Genomic DNA, 23,293 nt, shown 5'->3' on the forward strand with positions numbered 1-23,293 from the left:
AACTACGTTATAATACTTTACAAACCTATAAATTTGAGCATTTAATTAGTCGATCTAAGCAATGTTATTATGAATTAGGTGAGAGGGCACATAAGGTATTAGCGGCAATTAAAAACAGAACAGTCATCGTGAATTATTGATGCTGTTAAAAAGATTTCAATAATTACCTATAAACCTCAGGAAATTAATGCCCAGTTTTATTCATTTTATCAACAATTACATACTTCTGAGGGAAAGCAGGAAGCTGGTTCTATTGATTCTTATTTATCTAAATTAAATTTACCTGTTTTAGGAGAGGAGGAGGTTAGGGAACTAAAAGCTCCACTTACAGATTTTGAGATTAAAGAAGTTATACAAGAGATGCTGAATGGGAAGTCACCAGGGGATGATGGATTTTCAGCTGAATTTTATAAAGTAATTTATGAAGATTTATCCTCGGTATTTGGAGATGTTCTACAGCAAATAACTGAGGACCAGATGTTGCCAGAATCTTGTTCAAGTGCAATAATTACTGTAATTTTAAAGAAAGATAGGGATCCATTGAAAGTATCTTCATATAGGCCTATTTCTTTACTAAATGTAGATTATAAAATCATGGCAAAAATATTAGCGATAGACTTGCTAAATATTTACCTCAGTTGATACATGTGGATCAAACAGGTTTTACTAAATGCAACTGATAACATTCTTAGATTGATCACATTGGTCAATGCATTTAGACAGTAACCCAACCATCCAATGGTGGTTGCACTGGATGCAGACAAAGCTTTTGATAGGGTTTTATTTAAGGTATTAGAGAAATTTTAACTTTGGTTAGGTTAATGTTTTATTTTATTGGTTGGGTTAAAGTTTTATATAAAAATCCAATTGCTAGGGTGGTGACAAATGGACATATTTCTTTACCATTTAAATTAACTTAGTCGACTAGGCAAGGTTATCCATTATCACCAGCCTTGTTTGCATTGGCTATTGAACTGTTACCTCAGACAATATGACAGAGTGATAAGATTAAAGGTATGAGAATTGTAGATGATGAATATAAGATTAATTTATTTGCAGATGATATGTTGGTCTATTTGACAGAACCAGAACACCTCTCACTGTAACACTGTCTTAACCCTTACTGTAGCACTCACACACCTCACACTGTAAGACTAACAGACCCCTCACTGTATCACTGACTCACCCTCACTGTAACACTGACTCACCCACTCAGTAACACTGACTCAACTCTCACTATAACACTGACTCAACCCTCACTGTAACACTGACACACCATATGCCCTTCACTGAAACACTGACAGATCCCTCATGGTAACACTGACTCACCATTCACTGTAACATTGATACATGCCTCATTGTAACACTGACATACCCCTCACTATAACACTTAAATACCCAACGCTGTGACACTCACATACATACACCCACTATATCACTTAGTGTAACACTGACACACCCACAGACTTCACTGTTACACTGACACACCCCACTCTGTAACACTGATACACCCCCTACGCCTCATGGTAACACTGACACAACTAACACTGTTCACTGTAACCCTGACAAACACCACACTGTAACACTGACACACCCCTCACTTTGGCATTTACACAGCCCTCACTGTAACCATGACACACCACTGACTGTAACACTTACACCCTCCTCTAACATTCACATACCGCACATCACTCTCTGTAACACTGACACACCCCACACCCTCTCTATAACACATTACACTCACACCCCTCATTGTCACACAAATACACCTTCATGCCTTATTGTAACAGTGGTATACCCCTCACTGTGACTTTCTGATACCCCATTCGCCCCCTCACTGGCAGTGTGTGATACATCTGTTGTTGTCTCCCACTTTATAACTTTCAGAGGGGATGTTCCTTGAGACATGTAGGTGGTTGGATTGAGGGAGGGGATCGCCCACATTTACCTGAGTGAGGGACAGAATAATCGTAGCCAGCTCCTGTCCTTTCCTTGTATCTTACACAACCATAAATTAATTTCATTTAGAAAATTTCCACAGACTTCATGCCTCAGTCTGTATCTGATTTCTTCTTGGCTTTTTGCCTGTTGTTTGTTGGTTGATTCTGCAATGCTTCATATTCTGATTGGCTGACCATTGTCTTGGTTCCCTCTGATTTGATTTGTATCCAGCCAATGAGGAGGGTGACAGTAATTTGCATCGTTATACATAAACTGCCTGGAACATGTGATGTTCCCTGATAATCCTTTCCCCTTACTCCTGTGCGAGTGTCCTTGAAATGGAAGAAGATGTAAAACTGCACATGGGATCTTCAGTCAGTAATTTGGAACATTCTGGTCCACTGCACAGAATCAGCAGTTAATGCAAATGTTTGATAAATTCCTTAGCACAAAGGGAATTGCTTCCAAATGTTTGTGGCGATGGATCTTGTCATCCCCTTGCTGAACCCTCTGCTCACCAAGCTCCTCTCATGTACACTGGTAGTAATTTTCTGAAGGGACATTGGATGATTTATCAGTGCTATACAAATACAAGCCAGTATTAGTTTAAAGTGATTAAAAGAGAAAGGGAATGAACTGAGCAAGGCAACTGGCCGGCTGCTGTGTTTAGGTTCTATATTGGCTGCTGAAGTCGGTCCAAACATGGACCCAGCTGGGGAGTGAGTCAGGTGTCTCCAAAACACCACCACTTCCTGAGTCATTGTGCCTGACATTTACCAGGCTCTGTGTGTGTGCGTGTGTGCGTTCTGAATATGCATGTGTCTGTGTGATGTGTATCTGTGTTCATATATTTGTGCATGTTTGTGTGAGTCTGTGTGTGTGTGATATATATCTGTGTGAGTTCATGTGTATCTGTGTCATGTGCCTGTTGTCTATCTGAACCACGTGTCTGTTCTTGGGTCAATTTATATGTGCCTGTGTATTACACTGCACGCACGTGAACCTGTTCATGTGTCTGCATATTGGCATGCAGCTTCGTGCTTGAGTGCTTGTTTGTGAACGGACTACTGTACTTCAGTAGCCTTTACAAAGTTTCCTCTCCCCCACATTCTGAACCTGGAGAGGGTGGTTGGAGTGGAGGTTCCATTCAAAACGATGTGGTTGGAGAAGGAGAGGTTGTGTCAGTACTATGGGGGAAGGGGACTAGTGTGAACAAGTAAACCTATTCCAAGGCGGACATCAGCCTGACATCACACATTCAACAGTGATCCTACCCCAAACACTGCAAACATCTGTCAACTGTGTGATGTTGTTCCCAACCCACAAACAACAGCTTGGCTACACAATATTTATTCCTCAACTAGGGTCCCTTGAAAACAATAATTTCATCACTGTCCATGAGGCATTTGTTTGATCATCAATTGGCTACAGCATTTCTGACATTGGCAACAGTGACCACATTTTGAGAGAAATGTCTATTGATTGTGGACAATGTTGACACATTTTGTGGATGTTTGAATGGAACCTCCTCCAACCACCCTCTCCAACATCCCTAATCTTCTCCAGGTCTGGCCGCTGGAGTACTGACAGTTCTCGCAGCTGAATCTTGGAGGCCACGGGTGTTCACAGAAGGGCCTTGAGCTAAATCTCCTCCTTGCACCCATCCACCATTTAAACTGTACCCAGGCATCCACCTCCCATCCAATGAATGCATCTACATGAGCTGCTGCTTCAAGGGTGTCCATATTTGAGAAGCCCTGGAGCCAGCACATCAGAACCAGAATTTATTGTCATGAAATTTGGTGTTTTGTGGCAGCATCAAAGATTCATATTATAACATCTTAAAATAATAGTGCACAAAAAGTAAGGCAGTGTCTTTGGTTCATTGGTTATTCAGGAATCTGATGGCAGCGGGGAAGAAGCTGTCCTTGTGCCAGTGAGTGCTCGTCTTTAGACTCTTGTATCTTTTTCCTAAAGGTAGCAGAGTGAAGAGGGCCTGGCCTGGGTGGTGAAGGTCTTTGAGGGCAGAGGCTGCATCTTTAAGACACCGCACATCAAGGCCACAGGGAAGAAGGCACACCAAGGCTTAGGTGCACTGTTGAAAGTTTACTGACTGGTTGCATCACTGCCTGGTTTGGGAATGAATGCAGAGGGCTGCAGAAGATGGCAAACATAGCCAAGTCCATCACAGGGTCCAACCTCCCATCCATTGAAGACCTGTAAGTGAGGGTACAGCCTTTAATAAGGCAGCTAACATCACAAAGAACTCCCATCACCCTGGTCACAACCCTTTCTCACTACCACCTTTTGACAGAAGGTACAGAAGCCTGAAGCCCGCAGTTCAACAGTTATCAGGCTCTTGAACCACCCCTTATAACGTTAATTGTGCACTTCTCTGTTACCATGTGTCTGTTCTTGGGTCAAATTATATGTACCTGTGTATTACACTGCACGCACGTGAACCTGTTCATGTGTCTGCATATTGGCATGCAGTCATAGAATAAAAGAATTGTATGCAATATATTATTGTTGATTTTTTGCCCTTGGATAACTGTAAACATTTATTTGTTGATTATTTTTGTATTTATTATCTCTTTTTAATTCAATGAAGTTTACTATTGTTTTTGTAGTTGTGCATTTTTAACCAAGTAGAGGTTCAGTGGCAGCAAATAAGAATTTTGGTGCCTCTGCACATTGTACAAAGTGTATGACAACTCATCTTCAGCACTTTGCTGCCTCTTCCCATCTCCCACCCACCACGCTTTGAATGGGCACTCACTGGTCACCTACTCTCGTATCTTGTTCAACAGTGTTTGAGAGGTAATCCATGAAGCACCTGGCCCAATGTCACAAGCGCTGTGAGCGTGCGAGTTGTTGTTGTTACTACCTCTGTGGCTGTGCCGAAGGTGTTGTGTTTGAGCCTCTTCATTGTTTTTGAACAACATCTGCTGCAGCTGAAATAGAGGATCTTGCCAGCATAAAAAAGGGGCCTCGGCTTATTGTGCTCAACCCAGTGCCAGTGAATAGGGTGAGGGGGGACAGAGAGAGATCACTGACCCGTGAGAGGACATCACTAACTCACTGCCTCCCCTCCCTTCCCCCCATCCTAACCCACCCTGCCTAGTCACTGGTTTAACACCACAGCTGCTGGCTGTTCGCACACTGATTACAATCAGATTTTGGAAATTGACATTCCATTCTGGTTGTGAATCCAACCACCTGTAGTTTTACAATTTAATTCAAGTTCTCGCAGAGAACTCAAGCTTTATAAAGAAGGAGTTGTGACCTGGGGCAGGCTACTGCCCCATCATACCTGCTCCCACTGTTCATTCCCATCTCAGCTGACATGCATCCTCACTACACCTACCATTCTTAGCAGCTCTGGTAACAATTAGCTGTCAGTCAGATTTAATGCAAACAATATTTATTGTCCAATCCTGAATTATCACCGACCTCTGCCAGGCGAAGTCTTGGCAAGTTTGAACTTCCAGGTCTCTTGATCTGTGTCTCACTACATCCCTCTTCCTCCTGCACCTCTTCTCTCCAGCATTCATCCCAACATCACTGTGGAGACCAGGGATTAATTGGCTTCTGTAGATGCTGTAGAACAATGATGGTTACAGCTGGGGACCGGGTTCACTACAAGAAGTCCAGGTACAACCTGCAAAAGGTCATCTCGGAAGCAAAGGACAATTATAGAGGAAGCTAAATACACACAGATACACACAGCTATGGCAGAGAGTGCAGGCCATTACAGCTAACAAAGTGAGGACAAACATCATAGATGGCTGTTAGAAACAGAAGTACCTTCACAGAAATTGATCGAGACAAAAATTAAGAACAAAGAACATTTATTATCTTTCTTCTTTGGCTTGGCTTCGCGGACGAAGATTTATGGAGGGGGTAAAAAGTCCACGTCAGCTGCAGGCTCGTTTGTGGCTGACCAGTCCGATGCGGGACAGGCAGACACGATTGCAGCGGTTGCAAGGGAAAATTGGTTGGTTGGGGTTGGGTGTTGGGTTTTTCCTCCTTTGCCTTTTGTCAGTGAGGTGGGCTCTGCGGTCTTCTTCAAAGGAGGCTGCTGCCCGCCAAACTGTGAGGAGCCAAGATGCACGGTTTGAGGCGTTATCAGCCCACTGGCGGTGGTCAATGTGGCAGGCACCAAGAGATTTCTTTAGGCAGTCCTTGTACCTTTTCTTTGGTGCACCTCTGTCACGGTGGCCAGTGGAGAGCTCGCCATATAATACGATCTTGGGAAGGCGATGGTCCTCCATTCTGGAGACGTGACCCATCCAGCGCAGCTGGATCTTCAGCAGCGTGGACTCGATGGAGGTCGACATTTATTATACAACAATGCAAAATTGGGTGCTTCCCCTTACCCTGGGAATACACATACATTGGGGCTCACCCAACTTTTATACAGTTGATTTCAGTATAGGAATGCCCTCACTCTTACATTCTTCTGCCTCCTGGATGAGTTTGGCATTAGGCAATCCTGTCTGCCTACGTGAACCAGGGGTATCCTGTCGGTGTCCCATCATGTCATTATCCTTATTGTCCTTATTCACAAACCTGCCTTTGTTCTAATTCACACCTTCCAACTCTCAGGGCTACAACCTCTTCATATGCAGAACTTGCTAATTCTGTCTAGGGCTAGAAGACCCTTATCTTATTCAGACTAACTTTACTTCCTACATTCTAATATCTATTCTTATCCTGTTCATACTGGCTTTATTCATTACACATATATCTATATTAGTTTCCTCATCTTCATATTTTTATATCAGTTTTACTCATCTCTCACAATCCTCACTTTTCTTTTAGATCAGTGTTACTCATCTCTCACATGGCTGTGATGCTACATTACCCACTGAACTCAACACCTTCTGTGACCACTTTTGTGAAGAAGAACCAAACAGTGCCTACTAGAATCCCTGAAAAGGCTGAGGACTCTGTGATATGTCTCTGATTGCGACATTACAACATAATTCTAGAGGGTGAACCCTCACAAGGCATCAGGCCCTGATGGTGTACCTGGCAGGGTACTGAAAATCTGCACCAACCAACTAGCTGGAGTGTAAATGCGATATTCAGAGGTTCCCCTGCTTCAAAAGGGCATCGTCATCTGGTGCCCAAGAAGAGCAGTGTGAGCTGCCTCAATGACCATCACCCAGTAAGCACTAACATCTACAGTGATGAAATGCTTTAAGAGGTAAGTCATGGCCAGAATTAACATGTACCTAAGCAAAGGTCTGGACCCACTACATTTTCCTATTGTCACAATTGCTCCACAACAAATGCAGAATCATTGGCTCTCCACTCATCTCTGATTCACCTCAAAAACAGCAGCTCATACATATGGCTGCTCTTCATCGACTACAGCTCAGCTTTCAATACCTCAGTGCTAGTCAAGAAGCTACAAACTCTGGGCTTCTGTACCCATGCACCCCACACCACCCATAAATGGACCCTTAGTTTTCTCATTGGAAGACCACAGTCAGTACGCATTGGAAACAAAGTCTCCTCCTCACTGATCATAAATAGCCCACTGCTCTACTCGTTATATACCCATGATTGTGTGGCCAGGCACAATTCCAATGCCATCTTCAAGTTGCTGATGGAAACACAGTTGTCAGCAGAATCACAAATGACATTGAGGAAATGTACTGGAGGGAGACAGATCAGCTTGTTGAATGGTGTAATGACAATAACCTTGCACTCAATATCAGCAAACCAAGAAAATGATTGTGGGCTTCAGGAGGAAGTCAGAGGAATATGACCCAGTCCTCATCGAGGGCTCAGTAGTGGAGGAAGGTCAAGAACTTCAAATTTCTGGTGCCAATATCTCTGAGGATCTGTCGTAGAGCCTTGTCACTGATGCAATCACCAAGAATGTTTGCCAGCAGCTATACTTTGTGAGGTGACTCAGAAGATTCAATATGTCAACTCAGGCTCTCATAGACGTGTACAGGTGTACCATGGAGAACTTTCTGGCTGGTTGCATCACTGCTGGTATGAAGGAGGCAACTGTCAGGTCAAGAATAAACTCCAGAGCATTGTTAACTCAGCCTGTGACATCGTTCACTTCATTGAGGACTGTGCTAAAGGTGGTGACTTAATAAAGCAGCCTCTGTCCATGAAACATTACTTTTAAAGACCCCCATCACTCAGGCCATGCCCTCTTCACTCTGCTACCATTAGGGAAAAACTTACAGGAGCCTAAAGGTGAGTACTCAGCGGCATAAGGACAGCTTCCTTGCTGTCATCAGATTTCTGAATAGTCAATGAACCAAATATACTGCCTTATTTTATGCACTATTATTTTTATTTTTTATATAGTAATGTTATAAGATGTATAGTATCAGTGTTTGGATTAAGATGCTGTTGTTCATGGCAATAAATTCTGATTCTGATGTTATAAGAAAGCTATACTTATTCTGCTATCTCAGCCAGGTTTGTATATTTCTAGTAAACACACAGTGCTGGAGAAACTCAGCAGGTCAAATAGTGTACTTTATATAGCAAAAATAAAGATATTTAATTAACATTTTGGGCTGGAGACCTTCATCATGATAGTTTACATACCTTGATGAAGGTCTCAAGCCAAAAGCATTGGTTATTTTTAAATTTAGACATGGTGCACAGTAACAGGCCATTTCAGCCCACAAGCCTTTGCTGCTCAATTTACAACCAAATGACCTATAACCCCTGGTACGTTTTGAACAGTGGGAGGAAACCCTCACATTCTCAGGGAGGACATACAAACTCTTTACAGATAGCATGGGATTTGAACTTTGGTCCCGATCACTAGTGCACTAACCACTGGTAAACAACTTTGCACTCACCACTATGCTAACCATGCTTCTGCCCTCTCGCTCTGTTCGAAGTTCATTGCCCATCCTTCCTTATGAAGAAGTGAAGTTTTGGAACTTCTATCCCACAGACAAGATAAAAAAAATGTATATGTTACATGAGGTGAAAAAAGACAAGTTATGTATCTTTATCTGCTGAGTTTCTCCAGCTTTGTGCCTTTACTTCAATCCTGGTGTTTTACTCTTTGCACATTTCTACCAAGCTGTCCAAGTTTTGGTTTCTTCCATATTTCTCTCCTACCAACTACATTAAAAGCATTTATACAAAAACGTAAGATAATATTGCCCAAAACATCAGCATCTCTTGTAGATGCTGAAAAGATCTGCTGAGTTACTCCAGCTTTTCAGTGTTTTTACTTCAATGTGCTAATGCCCCAGGGGAGTTGGGGGGGGGGGGGCAGAGGGGTGGGCATAGGGCCCCTGTTGAGAATGGCTGATATAAACCATAGCAACCCACTTGCACATGCATATCTGTCTTGATTTACACCCTCACTAACAGGCATTAGAGTGGAAAACAGTTTATTATGGAAATGAAGGAATGAGGAAGGATGGCAGATCAATGATAGGAGATGTAAATCACACATGAACTGATTGATTGATGGGCATGAGCCCCATCCTATTCCTATTGGATAGAGAGAACCATGATAAATATCTGAAATACCTATCCAATAAAAACAACTATTAATTCACAAATAGCATCACTTCATTGAAAAAAGAAGGCAAATTAAAATTCCTTTTGGGTGGCTCAGCTAGCGCAGTGCAATGGTTTTCAAACTTTCTTTCACTCACATACCACTTTAAGTATTCCCTATACATCAGTACTCTGTGATTAGTAAGTATTGCTTTAGGGACGTGAGTGGGAAGGGAAAGTTGAGAATCACTGCTCTAGACCCAATTGTTACTGAAATATTTTCTTTGAGAAAAATTGTCATTGGCCTGTTTCCTTGGAGTTCTGAAATGGTGCACATAATGAGTCAATGAAGTACAATTAAAACAGTAGTTTTCAAACATTTTCTTCTCACTCACATCCCACCTTAAGCAATCCTTTAGTAATCACAGACCACTGATGACATAGGGATTTCTTAAAATGGAATGTGAGTGGATACAAAAAGTTTGAAAACCACTGGTGTAGTGGTTAGTTCAATGCTTTTACATTGCCAGTGACTTGGGTTTGAATCCTGTGCTGTCTGTAAGGAGTTTGTACGATCTTTCCATGTCTGCGTGGGTTTCCTCCATTTGCTCCAACTTCCTCTCCTGCTCCAAATAGCAATGGAGTTTGTAGGTGAGTTGGTGTATTTGGGCAGCCCAGGCCTGTTACTGAGCAGTATCTCTAAAATGTAAAAAAAAAGAGCCCTTTCTCTCATAATCTGACAGTGAATGTATTTTGTGGGGGCTTAATGGTGGAGGGAGACTGGGTGAGAGGGGAGGCACAGTGACATAGTGGCGGTGTGATTGGGGTGAGTAAGTAAGCAGTGTGTGAGTGAATGCAGGTGGAATGCTCATCGACTTGCATCCACGTTATGTTCTGAAGTGGGGATGCAAATGGATTTAGGCAAATCATTCTTTATAGGTGAAATATATGGTGCAACATAAGAGACCATGACATATTTACCTAAACCTCTATCTTGTACACATACATGTCTAAATACCATAGTTATTAAATGTAAACTGTACAGTACGTATTAAAAATAGCAGTAAATAGAGAAAGTACATATTAGCATTATAATGCAATAACATAAAAAGTTCATGCATATATTCTAGATTTAATTTATATGTTCTCTATTATAAGTTGGGTGTACTGTGACAGAGTATATTTTGAGAGATAAATTGGGAAAAGACTTAGTGTTGGTTCACAAACAAACACTTTAAAATAGATCTTATTTGAAATACTGGAGACATAATGGCTGCTCACTCCTTTTTTGCAAGAGCTTTGAAGAGTGCTCGAGACATCATTTACCAAGGCAACAGATGAAAGGGGAGGCTGGAGCCGCTATTGTCCGCAGGAGAGTTTTGCTGTTGTAATAGGGTCATGTGGTTTTGCAAGAAGAAAGAATCAAACAAGCTTTCTCTTGATCTGTGTGTGTGTGTGTGTGTGTGTGTGTGTGTGTGTGTGTGTGTGTGTGTGTGTGTGTGTGTGTGTGTGTGTGTGTGTGTGTGTGTGTGTGTGAGAGAAAGAGAGAAGCAGAGATCACTTACAAGTGTCAGCCAGCAGAGGATGCTAGACTGAAACAGGACAAGCTGGCAAGCTTTTGGAAGACAGCCTGGTCAAAGCCATTGTGGTTCATGCAAGAGGAGAGGACTAGCTGTCTAATGTTTTGCATGGAATAAGAGAAACAAAAAGGAACTCTGTGGTGACCTGAAAGAAAGAGGTTATCATCTGGAGAACCCAGATGGGGCAAGTTTCATCAGCAAGATACTGAGGTGACTGAGGGAAGTACCTCAGTTATAAATGTCCTGGAACAACACATCTCTCTCTACAAAACCTACAAGAATCTTCCTGAGCAGTAACCATATACCTTTCAAGCACAAAAGCCTGGTGAACTTTATACATATTAAATTCTGTGCACAGTATAAGAATTGCCTGCAACCAGTGAACTTGGAGGAATGAGAAGTGAGATTGGACTGTGAACCAAAGAATTTTTCTGAACTTACACACACATTACATACATATGCGCTTACAATTTAGAAGGGAGTTAAGTTAGGTTAGGTTAAGTTAAGTTAATAAAAGTTGTTAAAGTTTGAAAAGTTTGATTCTGTTTTCATGTTTAAATATAATTAAAAGCAACTTTTGTTTAAGTAACCATTTGTCTTGGTGAATATCTACTGCTACTGGGTTTATGAGTCCTCTGGGCTCATCTGTTTAATTTGAGAATTTGAGTTTTTGTGATTTATTAGTTAATTGGAATTTATTTCAAGCCAATTTAAAGTTTGATTGTGTAATTACAGCAGCAATGGATGTTAATACATTTTGTCACAATGATCACCTGCAGAGCTGTAACAAGAGAAAAGAGGAACTGGTGGTTATTTCTAAGGCATTAAAACTGACTGAAGTTGGATGAGGAAAATACAAATAAAGAGGATTATAGTGAAATATTATATGTGGGAAAATTTGTCGAGAGAAAATTTTTCACAGGATAGATTAGAATCGGAGAAATCGAGGGTGGAAAAAGAGAGAAATATGAAAGGTGTTGGAGGTTGAGAAGCAGAGAATATGAGGCAGACAAAGCTGAAAAGAGGCTGAAAAACATGAGTTAGAAGAAGTTGAAAAATGGAGGAAAAATTAGAGGTAGCTGAAAACAGGGAGGATGATGTATGACAAAGAAAACATGACTTGGAAAAGATTGAAAGGGTCAGACAATTTCAATTAGAGAAGAAACAAATTGAGAGGGAGAAAAGTAAGATAATTGAGGCTGTAACTCCTGATGAGAGGATTTTGGCTAGTAGAGAGATAAATCCAGTTCCTCCTTTTGATGAGGGAGATATAGATAAATATTTTCAGTTTTTTGAAAAGGTTGCTGTGAGCTCAAGATGGCCAAAAGAAAAATGACCTTTTATGCTCAAAGTGTATTGTAGAGTCCTTTGGTGAGGTCAACAAAGGTGATGTCAACAAGAAAAGTGCAGAGAACAAAACAAAGGACTCTACATCACCTTTGTTGACCTCACCAAAGCCTTCGACACCGTGAGCAGGAAAGGGCTTTGGCAAATACTAGAGCGCATCGGATGTCCCCCAAAGTTCCTCAACATGATTATCCAACTGCACGAAAACCAACAAGGTCGGGTCAGATACAGCAATGAGCTCTCTGAACCCTTCTCCATTAACAATGGCGTGAAGCAAGGCTGTGTTCTCGCACCAACCCTCTTTTCAATCTTCTTCAGCATGATGCTGAACCAAGCCATGAAAGACCCCAACAATGAAGACGCTGTTTACATCCGGTACCGCACAGATGGCAGTCTCTTCAATCTGAGGCGCCTGCAAGCTCACACCAAGACACAAGAGAAACTTGTCCGTGAACTACTCTTTGCAGATGATGCCGCTTTAGTTGCCCATTCAGAGCCAGCTCTTCAGCGCTTGACGTCCTGCTTTGCGGAAACTGCCAAAATGTTTGGCCTGGAAGTCAGCCTGAAGAAAACTGAGGTCCTCCATCAGCCAGCTCCCCACCATGACTTCCAGCCCCCCCACATCTTCATCGGGCACACAAAACTCAAAACGGTCAACCAGTTTACCTATCTCGGCTGCACCATTTCATCAGATGCAAGGATCGACAATGAGATAGACAACAGACTCGCCAAGGCAAATAGCGCCTTTGGAAGACTACACAAAAGAGTCTGGAAAAACAACCAACTGAAAAACCTCACAAAGATAAGCGTATACAGAGCCATTGTCATACCCACACTCCTGTTCGGCTCCGAATCATGGGTCCTCTACCGGCACCACCTACGGCTCCTAGAACGCTTCCACCAGCGTTGTCTCCGCTCCATCCTCAACATCCATTGGAGCGCTTACACCCCTAACGTCGAAGTACTCGAGATGGCAGAGGTTGACAGCATCGAGTCCACACTGCTGAAGATCCAGCTGCGCTGGATGGGTCACGTCTCCAGAATGGAGGACCATCGCCTTCCCAAGATCGTGTTATATGGCGAGCTCTCCACTGGCCACCGTGACAGAGGTGCACCAAAGAAAAGATACAAGGACTGCCTAAAAAAATCTCTTGGTGCCTGCCACATTGACCACCGCCAGTGGGCTGATAACGCCTCAAACCGTGCATCTTGGCTCCTCACAGTTTGGCGGGCAGCAACCTCCTTTGAAGAAGATCGCAGAGCCCACCTCACTGACAAAAGGCAAAGGAGGAAAAACCCAACACCCAACCCCAACCAACCAATTTTCTCTTGCAACCGCTGCAATCGTGTCTGCCTGTCCCGCATCGGACTTGTCAGCCACAAACGAGCCTGCAGCTGACGTGGACTTTTTTACCCCCTCCATAAATCTTCGTCCGCGAAGCCAAGCCAAAGAAAAGATTGTAGAGAAAAGCACAAATTGCATACTCTAGCTTGACTCACAGCAGTTGGCAAATTATGATACTGTTAAACAAGCAGTATTGAAAGCCTATGAGTTGGTTTCAGAAGCAAATAGACAAAAGTTTAGGAGTCTGATGGAATCAATCTTATATGGATTTGGTACTGAAGAAATCTGTCTGGTGTGACTGTGGTTCATCTCAAAAGGAATAAATAATGATTTTGTCAGATTAAGAGAATTGATATTAATTGAGGAAATTAAAAGGTGTGTTCCAAATGAAATTAAATTATACTTGGATGAGAGTGACGTGGGGACTTGGTGACAAATGGCTAGATCAGCGGATGAATTTTTCCTATTTCACAAAAATACATCTCAGAATAGTAGGCATTTTCAGAGAGTTAATGTGGAACAGAATAAGCCTGTTCAGAACTAGTAAACCTAATATTAAGTCTGGAGAGAATGTTAAGAGAAAAGATGAAGGTAAAGTGGGAAAGGACAGAACTTCTGGATTTATAAATCATATTTATAAGAAACCTGTTCATGTTATTGTGAATTGTCTAGTATTGAAAAAGAGATGAGAAAAGGAAGTTTTACCAGAAACATGTATTCAAACAGTTGAATTTAAGGAGAACCGATGTTCCAAACCTGGTAAAGGTGTCATGGATGTTTTCAAACCTTTTGTGTCAGAGGGCTTTATTTCAGTAAAAGAGGGAGAATCACAGGTTCTAGTTAAAATTCTTAGAGATACTAGGGGTGCTCAGTCACTGTTGTTGGAAAGTGTTTTAAAGGACTGCCACAGGTTTTGATTTGATTAAAGGTGTTGGAGGTGAGGTAGAATCAATATCTCTTCACAAGATTGTGTTAAATTCAGAATTAGTTAAAGGACCTGTTGTATTTGGAGTAATTTCAAGTTACCTATGTTACCTATGTGTCTCATTTTTATTAGGGAATGATTTGGCAGAGGATAAAGTAGGGACAGGTTTGAGATTAACAAATCAGCCTAGGAAGGATGAGGTTGAAGAGAATTGTGAAATATATCCTGCATGTGCTGTAACAAAGTCTGTAACTAAGAAAATGATTAGAGCTGAGGAAGATTCAGTTGCTTTTGAAATAGGTTTGAATGAGCAGGGTAATTGTGAGAGTAAGGATTTCTCTTTGTCAAGGAAAGAGTTAATTCAAAAAGAGAAAGCAGATACTGTAACAATATTAATATGTGGGGAGAATTTATAAGATTTAGACTAGGACACATACATACACACATACACACATTTTAAAACAGAAAGACTGAAGAATTCACATTGCAAGATCTCAGTAGAATGTAAGCATCTTTCACAAGTAGGTGTTAATTGAACTGATGTCATAAAATGTTTTTTTTAAATTTTTCACACTGTGAACCATATCAACCTAAATATGTACAAACGTTTCTCATTAAATTTACACAGTGGCATTTTCTCCCTCCCCTCTACCCACCCCCCTCTAACACCCATAAATATTCAACATATCTGGCTTGGTTTCGAGGACGAAGATTTATAGAGGGGTATGTCCACATCTGCTGCAGGCTCATTGGTGACTGACAAGTCCGATATGGGACAAGCAGGCACGGTTGCAGCAGTTGCAAGGGAATATTGGTGAGTTGGGGTTGGGTGTTGGGTTTTTCCTCCTTTGTCTTTTGTCAGTGAGGTGGGCTCTGCAGTCTTCTTCAAAGGAGGTTGCTGCCTGCCGAACTGTGAGGTGCCAAGATGCACGGTTGAAGGCGATATCAGCCCACTAGGTGGTCAATGTGGCAGGCACCAAGAGATTTTTTTAAGCAGTCCTTGTACCTCTTCTTTGGCGCACCTCTGTCTCGACGGCCAGTGGAGGGCTCGCCATATAACACGATCTTGGGAAGGCGATGGCCCTCCATTCTGGAGACGTGACCTACCCAGCACAGTTGGGTCTTCAGCAGCATGGATTCGATGCTTGCGGACTCTGCCAGCTCGAGTACTTCGATGTTGGTGATGAAGCCATTCCAATAAATGTTGAGGATGGAGCGGAGACAGCGTTGATGGAAGCTTTCTAGGAGCCATAGGTGATGCCAGAAGAGGACCCATGATTCGGAGCCGAACAGGAGCGTGGGTATGACAATGGCTCTGTACATGTTGATCTTTGTGGGTTTCTTCAGTTGGTTGTTTTTCCAGACTCATTTGTGTAGTCTTCTAAAGGCACTATTTACCTTGGCAAGTCTGTTGACTATCTCTTTGTCGATCCTTGCATCAGATGAAATGGTGCAGCTCAGGTAGGTAAATTGGTTGACCGTTTTGAGTTCTGTGTACCCGATGGAGATGTGGGGGTGCTGGTAGTCATGGTGGGGAGCTGGCTGATGGAGGACCACAGTTTTCTTCAGGCTGACTTCCAGGCCAAACATTTTGGCAGTTTCCACAAAACAGGACGTCATGTGCTGGAGAGCTGGCTTTGAATGGGCAACTAAAGTGGCATCGTCTGCAAAGAGTAGATCACCGACAAGTTGCTCTTGTGTCTTGGTGTGAGTTTGCAGGCGCCTCAGATTGAAGAGACTGCCATCTGTGCGGTACCGGATGTAAACAGCATCTTCATTGTTGAGATCTTTCATGGCTTGAGTTGGTGCGAGGACGCAGCCTTGCTTCACGCCATTGTCAATGGAGAGGGATTCGGAGAGCTCATTGCTGTATCTGACCCGACCTTGTTGGTTTTCGTGCAGTTGGATAACCATGTTGAGGAACTTTGGGGGGTATCTGATGCTCCCTAGTATTTTCCAAAGCCCTTTCCTCCTCACGGTGTCAAAGGCTTTGGTGAGGTCAACAAAGGTGATGTAGAGTGTACAATACAATAAAACCATAAACAATATCTTCATACAAAGGAAAATAAACAAGAAAAATGTGTCATCTATTTGTTACACTCTGAATCTAGTCATTTTGTCTTCTTATCATTTTCATTTTAGGGGATGGAGTTCGTAGGCAAGCTCTCTCTGTTATATTCCATGTTTGGTTCCCAAATTTGTTCAAACAATGTGACTTTATTTTTTATAATTATGTTATTTTATCCAATGGAATACATTTATTCTTTTTTCATTTCCATGTAACATTGCTGTATTCTTTTGCTCTCTTCCATTTTCCAAGTGGATATTATATATCTTTTTGATATTGCTAAGGCTATCATAATAATTTTTTTTGGAGTTTATCCATTTTTTTAAAAATAATTTTTTATTTTTCACACCATAAATCACATTAACCATGATACACATTTTTTCCTTTTCACACATATACAATGTCATTTTCTCCCCCCCCTCCCCTCCCACCCTCCCCACCTCCCACCTCCCGTCCATTTAAGGTATAAAATCTAGGATACATTAAACCAGTCAGACAATGTTGTCATTCAATAAAAATACACGAGAAATTCCACTGAGTCCATTCTTTTCATTTCCTTTTCCTTCCGTTAACTTAGGTAGTGATTGTCCCCGGTAGGTTTTCGCTATTGTGTTTAATATAAGGCTCCCATATTTGTTCGAATATTTCAATATTATTTCTTAAACTATATGTTATTTTTTCTAATGGAATACATTTATTCATTTCTATATACCATTGTTGTATTTTCAAATTATCTTCCAATTTCCAGGTTGACATAATACATTTTTTTGCTACGGCTAGAGCTATCTTAACAAATCTTTTTTTGTGCATCCTCCAAATCAATTCCAAATTCTTTGTTTTTTATGTTACTTAGGAGAAAGATCTCTGGATTCTTTGGTATATTGTTTTCTGTTATTTAATATCTGATTGAGATCTTCCCAAAATTTTTCTACTTTTTCACATGACCAGATTGCATGAATTGTTGTTCCCATTTCTTTTTTACATCGAAAACATCTATCAGATACTGTTGGGTCCCATTTATTTAACTTTTGAGGTGTAATGTATAGCCTGTGTATCCAGTTATATTGTATCATACGTAACCTCGTATTTATTGTATTTCTCATCGTTCCAGAGCATAACTTCTCCCATGTTTCCTTTTTTAATCTTTATATTTAAATCCTGTTCCCATTTTTGTTTAGTTTTACCATTTGTTTCCTCATTCTCCTTTTCTTGCAGTTTAATATACATATTTGTTATAAATCTTTTGATTATCATTGTATCTGTAATCACATATTCAAAGTTACTTCCCTCTGGCAAACTCAAACTGCTTCCTAATTTATCCTTCAAGTAGGATCTCAACTGGTAATATGCCAGTGCTGTATCTTGAGTTATATTGTATTTATCTTTCATTTGTTCAAAGGATAAGAATCTATTTCCTGAAAAACAATTTTCTATTCTTTTAATCCCTTTTTTCTCCCATTCTCTAAAGGAAAGGTTATCTATTGTAAAAGGGAGTAACTTGTTTTGCGTCAATATTAGTTTTGGTAATTGATAATTTGTTTTATTTCTTTCTACATGAATCTTCTTCCAGAGTTTATCCATTTGAGGCCTAATTCTTTACTTCTTATGTTACTTAAAAGAAAGATTTCTGTTTTTTTTTTTGGCATGTTATATTTTGTCATTTTATTTAGTATCTAATTTAGTTCTTTCCAAAATGTATTTACTTTCGTACATGCCCAAGTTGCATGTAATGTTGTTCCTATTTCCTTCTTCTTCTTTGGCTTGGCTTCGCGGATGAAGATTTATGGAAGGGTATGTCCACGTCTGCTGCAGGCTCTTTGGTGACTGACAAGTCCGATGCAGGACAGGCAGGCACGGTTGCAGCGGTTGCATGGAAAAATTGGTTGGTTGGGGTTGGGTGTTGGGTTTTCCTCCTTTGTCTTTTGTCAGTGAGGTGGGCTCTGTGGTCTTCTTCAAAGGAGGTTGCTGCCCGGTGACAGCGAAAATATCTATCCAATAATGTTGAATCCCATTCTTTTAATTTTTGAGGAGTGATATATACCTTGTGTATCCAATTATTCTGTATCATGCGTAACCTTATGTTTATTGTATTCTTCATAGTTCCAGACCATAAATTTTCCCATACTTCATTTTTTATCTTTATGTTTAAATCCTTTTCACACTTCTGCTTAGGTTTATAGTTTATTTCATAATTTTCCTTATCTTTCAGCTTAATGTACGTTTGTATAAATCTTTTAATTGTCATTGTGTCTGTAATCACATATTCAAAGCTGCTTCCTTCAGGTAATCTTAATCTGTTTCCCAATTTATCCTTTAAATAAGATTTCAATTGATAATATGTAAATATTGTACCATTCCATATTTGTACTTTAACTGTTCAAAAGTTAATAAATTATTTCCCAAAAAAAAATTTTCTGTTCTTTTGATTCCTTTTCTCTCCCATTCTCTAAAGGAAAGGTTATCTATTGTAAAATGGATTAGTGGATTTTAAATCAATAATAATTTTGGTATTTGGTAATTAATTTTTTTCCTTTCTAAGTGGATCTTCTGTGTATTAAGTAAATTATGAGCTTTTATATTGCACCAGCTTTTCATCCCACTTATAAGTATAAGTTCCAGTACCTTCTCCCCTATTTTATCTAGTTCTATCTTAGTCCAGTCTGGTTTTTCCCTTGTCTGGTAAAAATCTGATAAATACCTTGATTGTGCGGCTCCATAATAATTTCTAAAGTTGGTAACTGCAAACCACCTTGATTATACCTCTCTTTTAATTTATCTAATGCTACCCTCAGTTTCCTCCCTTTCCTCAAGAATTTCCATATTATTCTCTTTAGTTCATTAAAAAAAATTCTGTTTTTAGGGAATTGGTAATGTTTGAAATGTATTGTATCCTTGGGAACACGTTCATTTTAAAGCAGTTTACCCTCCCTATCAACATTAACAGTAATTCTTTCCAATGTTCTAAGTATTCCCGCAATTTCTTTATTAGTGGTTGATAATTTAGTTTGTACAAGTGGTTTAAGTTATTATCTAACCTGATAACTAGGTATCGGATTGCTTGCGCTTGCCATTTAAATGGTAGTTCTTTTTAAAATTCTGTATAATCCACATTACTCTTTTGGCATCTTGTACTCTGATATTTCTCCATATTCTTTCAATTTCTTATGTAATTCTTTTATTGTTATTTTTGGTTCTGTTAGGTATGCTATAATGTCATATGGAAATATGCTGGTTTTATACTTCTTCTCCTTTATTTTTATCCCTTTTATTTTATTTTCTAATCTTATCAGTTCTGCCAAAGATACTATTGAAAAGACAAACATATTGGACATCCCTGTCTAGTTGACCTACTTAATTTAAATTGATTCGATACATATCCATTTACTGCTATTTTTGCCAACGGTCCATTATACAATGCTTTAATGCAATTTATATATTTTTCTGGTAGATTGAATTTCTGTAATACCTTAAATAAGTAGTTCCACTCTAATCTGTCAAAGGCTTTTTCTGTGTCTAAAGCAATAGCCACTGTTGCTTTCTCATTTCCTTGAACTGCATGAATTAGATTAATAAGTTTGCAGACATTGCCTGCTGTTCATCTTTTCTTAATAAATCCAGTTTGATCTTGTTTTACTATTTTTGGTACACAATCAGCCAAATCTGTTTGCTAATAATTTCACTATTATGTTATAATCTGAGTTAAGTAGAATTATTGGTCTATATGATGCTGGTGTTAATAGATCCTTCCTTGTCTTCGATATTTCTGTAATTATTGCTATTTTACATGAATCTGGCAAGTTTTATGTTTCTTCTATCTGGTTCACTACTTCCAAGAGAGGAGGAATTAATAACTCTTTAAATGTTTTATAAAATTCTATTGGAAGTCCATCCTATCCAGGTATATTATTGTTCGGCAGCTTTTTTAATATATCCTGTACTTCCTCTATTTCAAATGGTTTTATTAGTTTGTTTTGTTCCTCTACTTGCAATTTCGGCAGTTAAATTTTAGCTAAAAATTCCTCTATTTTATCATCTTTTCCCTCATTCTCAGTTTGGTATAATTGTTCATAAAATTCCTTAAAGTTTTCATTAATATCTATTTGGTTATATGTAATTTGTTTGTCCTTTTTCCTTGATGCTAACACAGTTTTTTAGTTTGTTCTGTTTTAAGTTGCCAGGCTAATATTTTGTGCGATTTTTTCTCGTAGCTCATAATAATTCTGCTTTATTTTCATTATGTTCTCCATCTTATACGTTTTTAATGTTTCATATTTTATTTTTTTGTCTGCCAATGCTCTTCTTTTTGTTGTATCTTCCCTTGTTGCTAGTTCTTTTTCTGTACTTACTATCTTCCTTTCTAACTGCTCTATTTCCTGATTTTAATCCTTTTTCATCTTAGTTACATAACTTATTATCTGTCCTCTAATGAAGGCTTTCATTGTGTCCCATAATATAAATTTGTCTTTCACTATCCTGTGTTTATTTCAAAATATGTTTTAATTTGGCATTCAATAAATTCCCTAAATTCCTACCTTTTAAGTAGAATGGAGTTTAACCATCTATATGTTCTTGGTGGGATGTTCTCCATTTCTATTACTAATAATAGGGGTGAATGATCTGATAGTAGTCTAGCTTTATACTCAGCTTTCCTAACTCTCCCTTGAATATGGGCCGACAACAAAAACATATATCCATAAGTTTAATTTCCTGCATCGATTTAACCATAAATTTTGTTACTTTATTCTTTTTACTTGTCTTTTGTCCAATTTTATCCAACATTGGATCCAAATTAAGATTAAAATCCCTTCCTATCAATATAATTCCTTGTGTGTCTGCAATCTTCAAAGAAGTATCCTGCATAAACTTTTGATCCTCCTCATTAGGCGCATATATATTGAGCAAATTCCAAAATTCTGAGTATATCTGACACTTCATCATTACATACCTCCTTGCTGGATCTATTATTTTCTCCTCTATTTTGATTTTTGTTAACTAATATTGTTACACCTCTAGCTTTTGAATTATAGGATGCTACCGCTACATGTGCTACCCAGTCTCTCTTTTATGTTCCACTTCAGTTAGATGCGATTCCTGCACATATGCTATACTATTTTTTCTTTCTTCAATAAATTTAGTAGCCTCTTCCTTTTAATTTTGTTATGTATTCCATTAATGTTTATAGTCAAATAGTTCAACATGGCCATCTTATATCTTGCTTACACCTTTTCCCTTATTAAATTCAATGTACGACAACACATTTAAAACAAAAAATACCCCAGCAGTTCCCACACCCAATAATACCTTAACCCCAAATGCTCCCCCTTCTCTGAATTGCCTCTTATCCCTTGCCGGGAAACCAGAACTCCCCTTTCCATTTGGATTGCAATCTTGCTCGCATGCATCAACTCATTTTGCAGTGACAGTTATTCCCTCTCTCCCCAGCCCAGCAGAAAACACTTTTTTTACACATATAACAAAGCTCTCTTTTTCCCTTCCTTACTTCTTTCCTTCCCTTCTCTTTTCCCTCTTTAGTTGTTTACATATACATTGTTTTTACACCTTTATATATACTTTATTGCCATTCTTCATTCTTGTTACATCTCTTCATCTCTTCTCCTGTCCTGCAAACATTCTGCAAATCTTACACTTCCTCTTGATCTGAGAACAGTCTGTTTTGCTCTCCAGGTACAAATATTTTAAGCATGGCTGGATATCTTAACATGAATTTGTAACCTTTTTTCCCCATAAAATTATTTTTGCTGTATTAAACTCCTTCCTCTTCTTTAAGAGTTCAAAACTTATGTCTGTGTAAAAAAATATTTTTGACCCTTATATTCCAATGGCTTATTATCTTCTCTAACTTTATTCCTTGCCCGTTCCAGTATATTTTGTTTTGTTGTATATCTCAAAAATTTTACTAAGATGGATCTTGGTTTTTGATGTGACTGTTGTTTCGGAGCTAATGTTCTGTATGTCCTTTCTATTTCCATTCCTTCCTGAATTTCTGTCGATCCCAGGACTTTCGGGATCCATCCTTTTATAAATTCCTTCATGTCTGTGCCTTCTTCACCGTCCTTCAGGCCCACTATTTTTATGTTGTTTCACCTACTATAATTTTCCAACAAATCAATTTTCTGAGATAATAACTCTTGTATCTCTTTAATTTTTTTTGTCACTTTCTTCCAAATTTTCACATCATTTACTTCCATTTCTATAGCCGTTTCCTGCTCTTCCACATTCTTTTCCCTATTTCTGGTCATGACCAGCTCTAAACTTTGCATTTTATTTTCTGTTCTTTTCATTTTCCTTTTAATTACATTAAACTCTAGTGATAACCATTATTTTAGTGATCTCATTTGATGTTCAAAATAGACTTTATCTATATTCTGTTTATCAGTTTTACCTTTTATTTCTCTTTGTCCATCAGTTTTACCTTCTATTTCTCTGTGGTCTTCTTCTTCCTCTTCTTCTGTGTCTGTATCTCTTCTATTTTTCCTGATGAACTGCTTGTATCTCTTTGTCGGACCTCTCCTTGCTGAGCCTCTTGTTGCTGGTTTTCCCCTCCTGTGCTGCTTGTCTATTGT

General features: G+C 39.4%; 1 protein-coding gene across 4 annotated transcripts in view; it reads left to right on the top strand.

The window, feature by feature from the left end:
- LOC138750156 (insulin-like growth factor 2 mRNA-binding protein 1) overlaps window positions 1–23,293 on the top strand; it is a 129,280-nt gene that overhangs the window by 19,194 nt on the left and 86,793 nt on the right. The window contains exon 1 of one of the 4 annotated variants that reach the window (XM_069912300.1): window positions 8,105–8,166. The exons of the other annotated variants lie outside the window; for them this stretch is intronic. The gene's annotated coding sequence lies outside the window, so the exon portion shown is untranslated. Of the gene's footprint in view, window positions 1–8,104; window positions 8,167–23,293 lie in introns of those variants that run through there. 4 annotated transcript variants of the gene reach the window in all.

Source organism: Narcine bancroftii (assembly GCF_036971445.1).
Source record: "Narcine bancroftii isolate sNarBan1 chromosome 12 unlocalized genomic scaffold, sNarBan1.hap1 SUPER_12_unloc_2, whole genome shotgun sequence".
NCBI classification, from domain to species: domain Eukaryota; kingdom Metazoa; phylum Chordata; class Chondrichthyes; order Torpediniformes; family Narcinidae; genus Narcine; species Narcine bancroftii.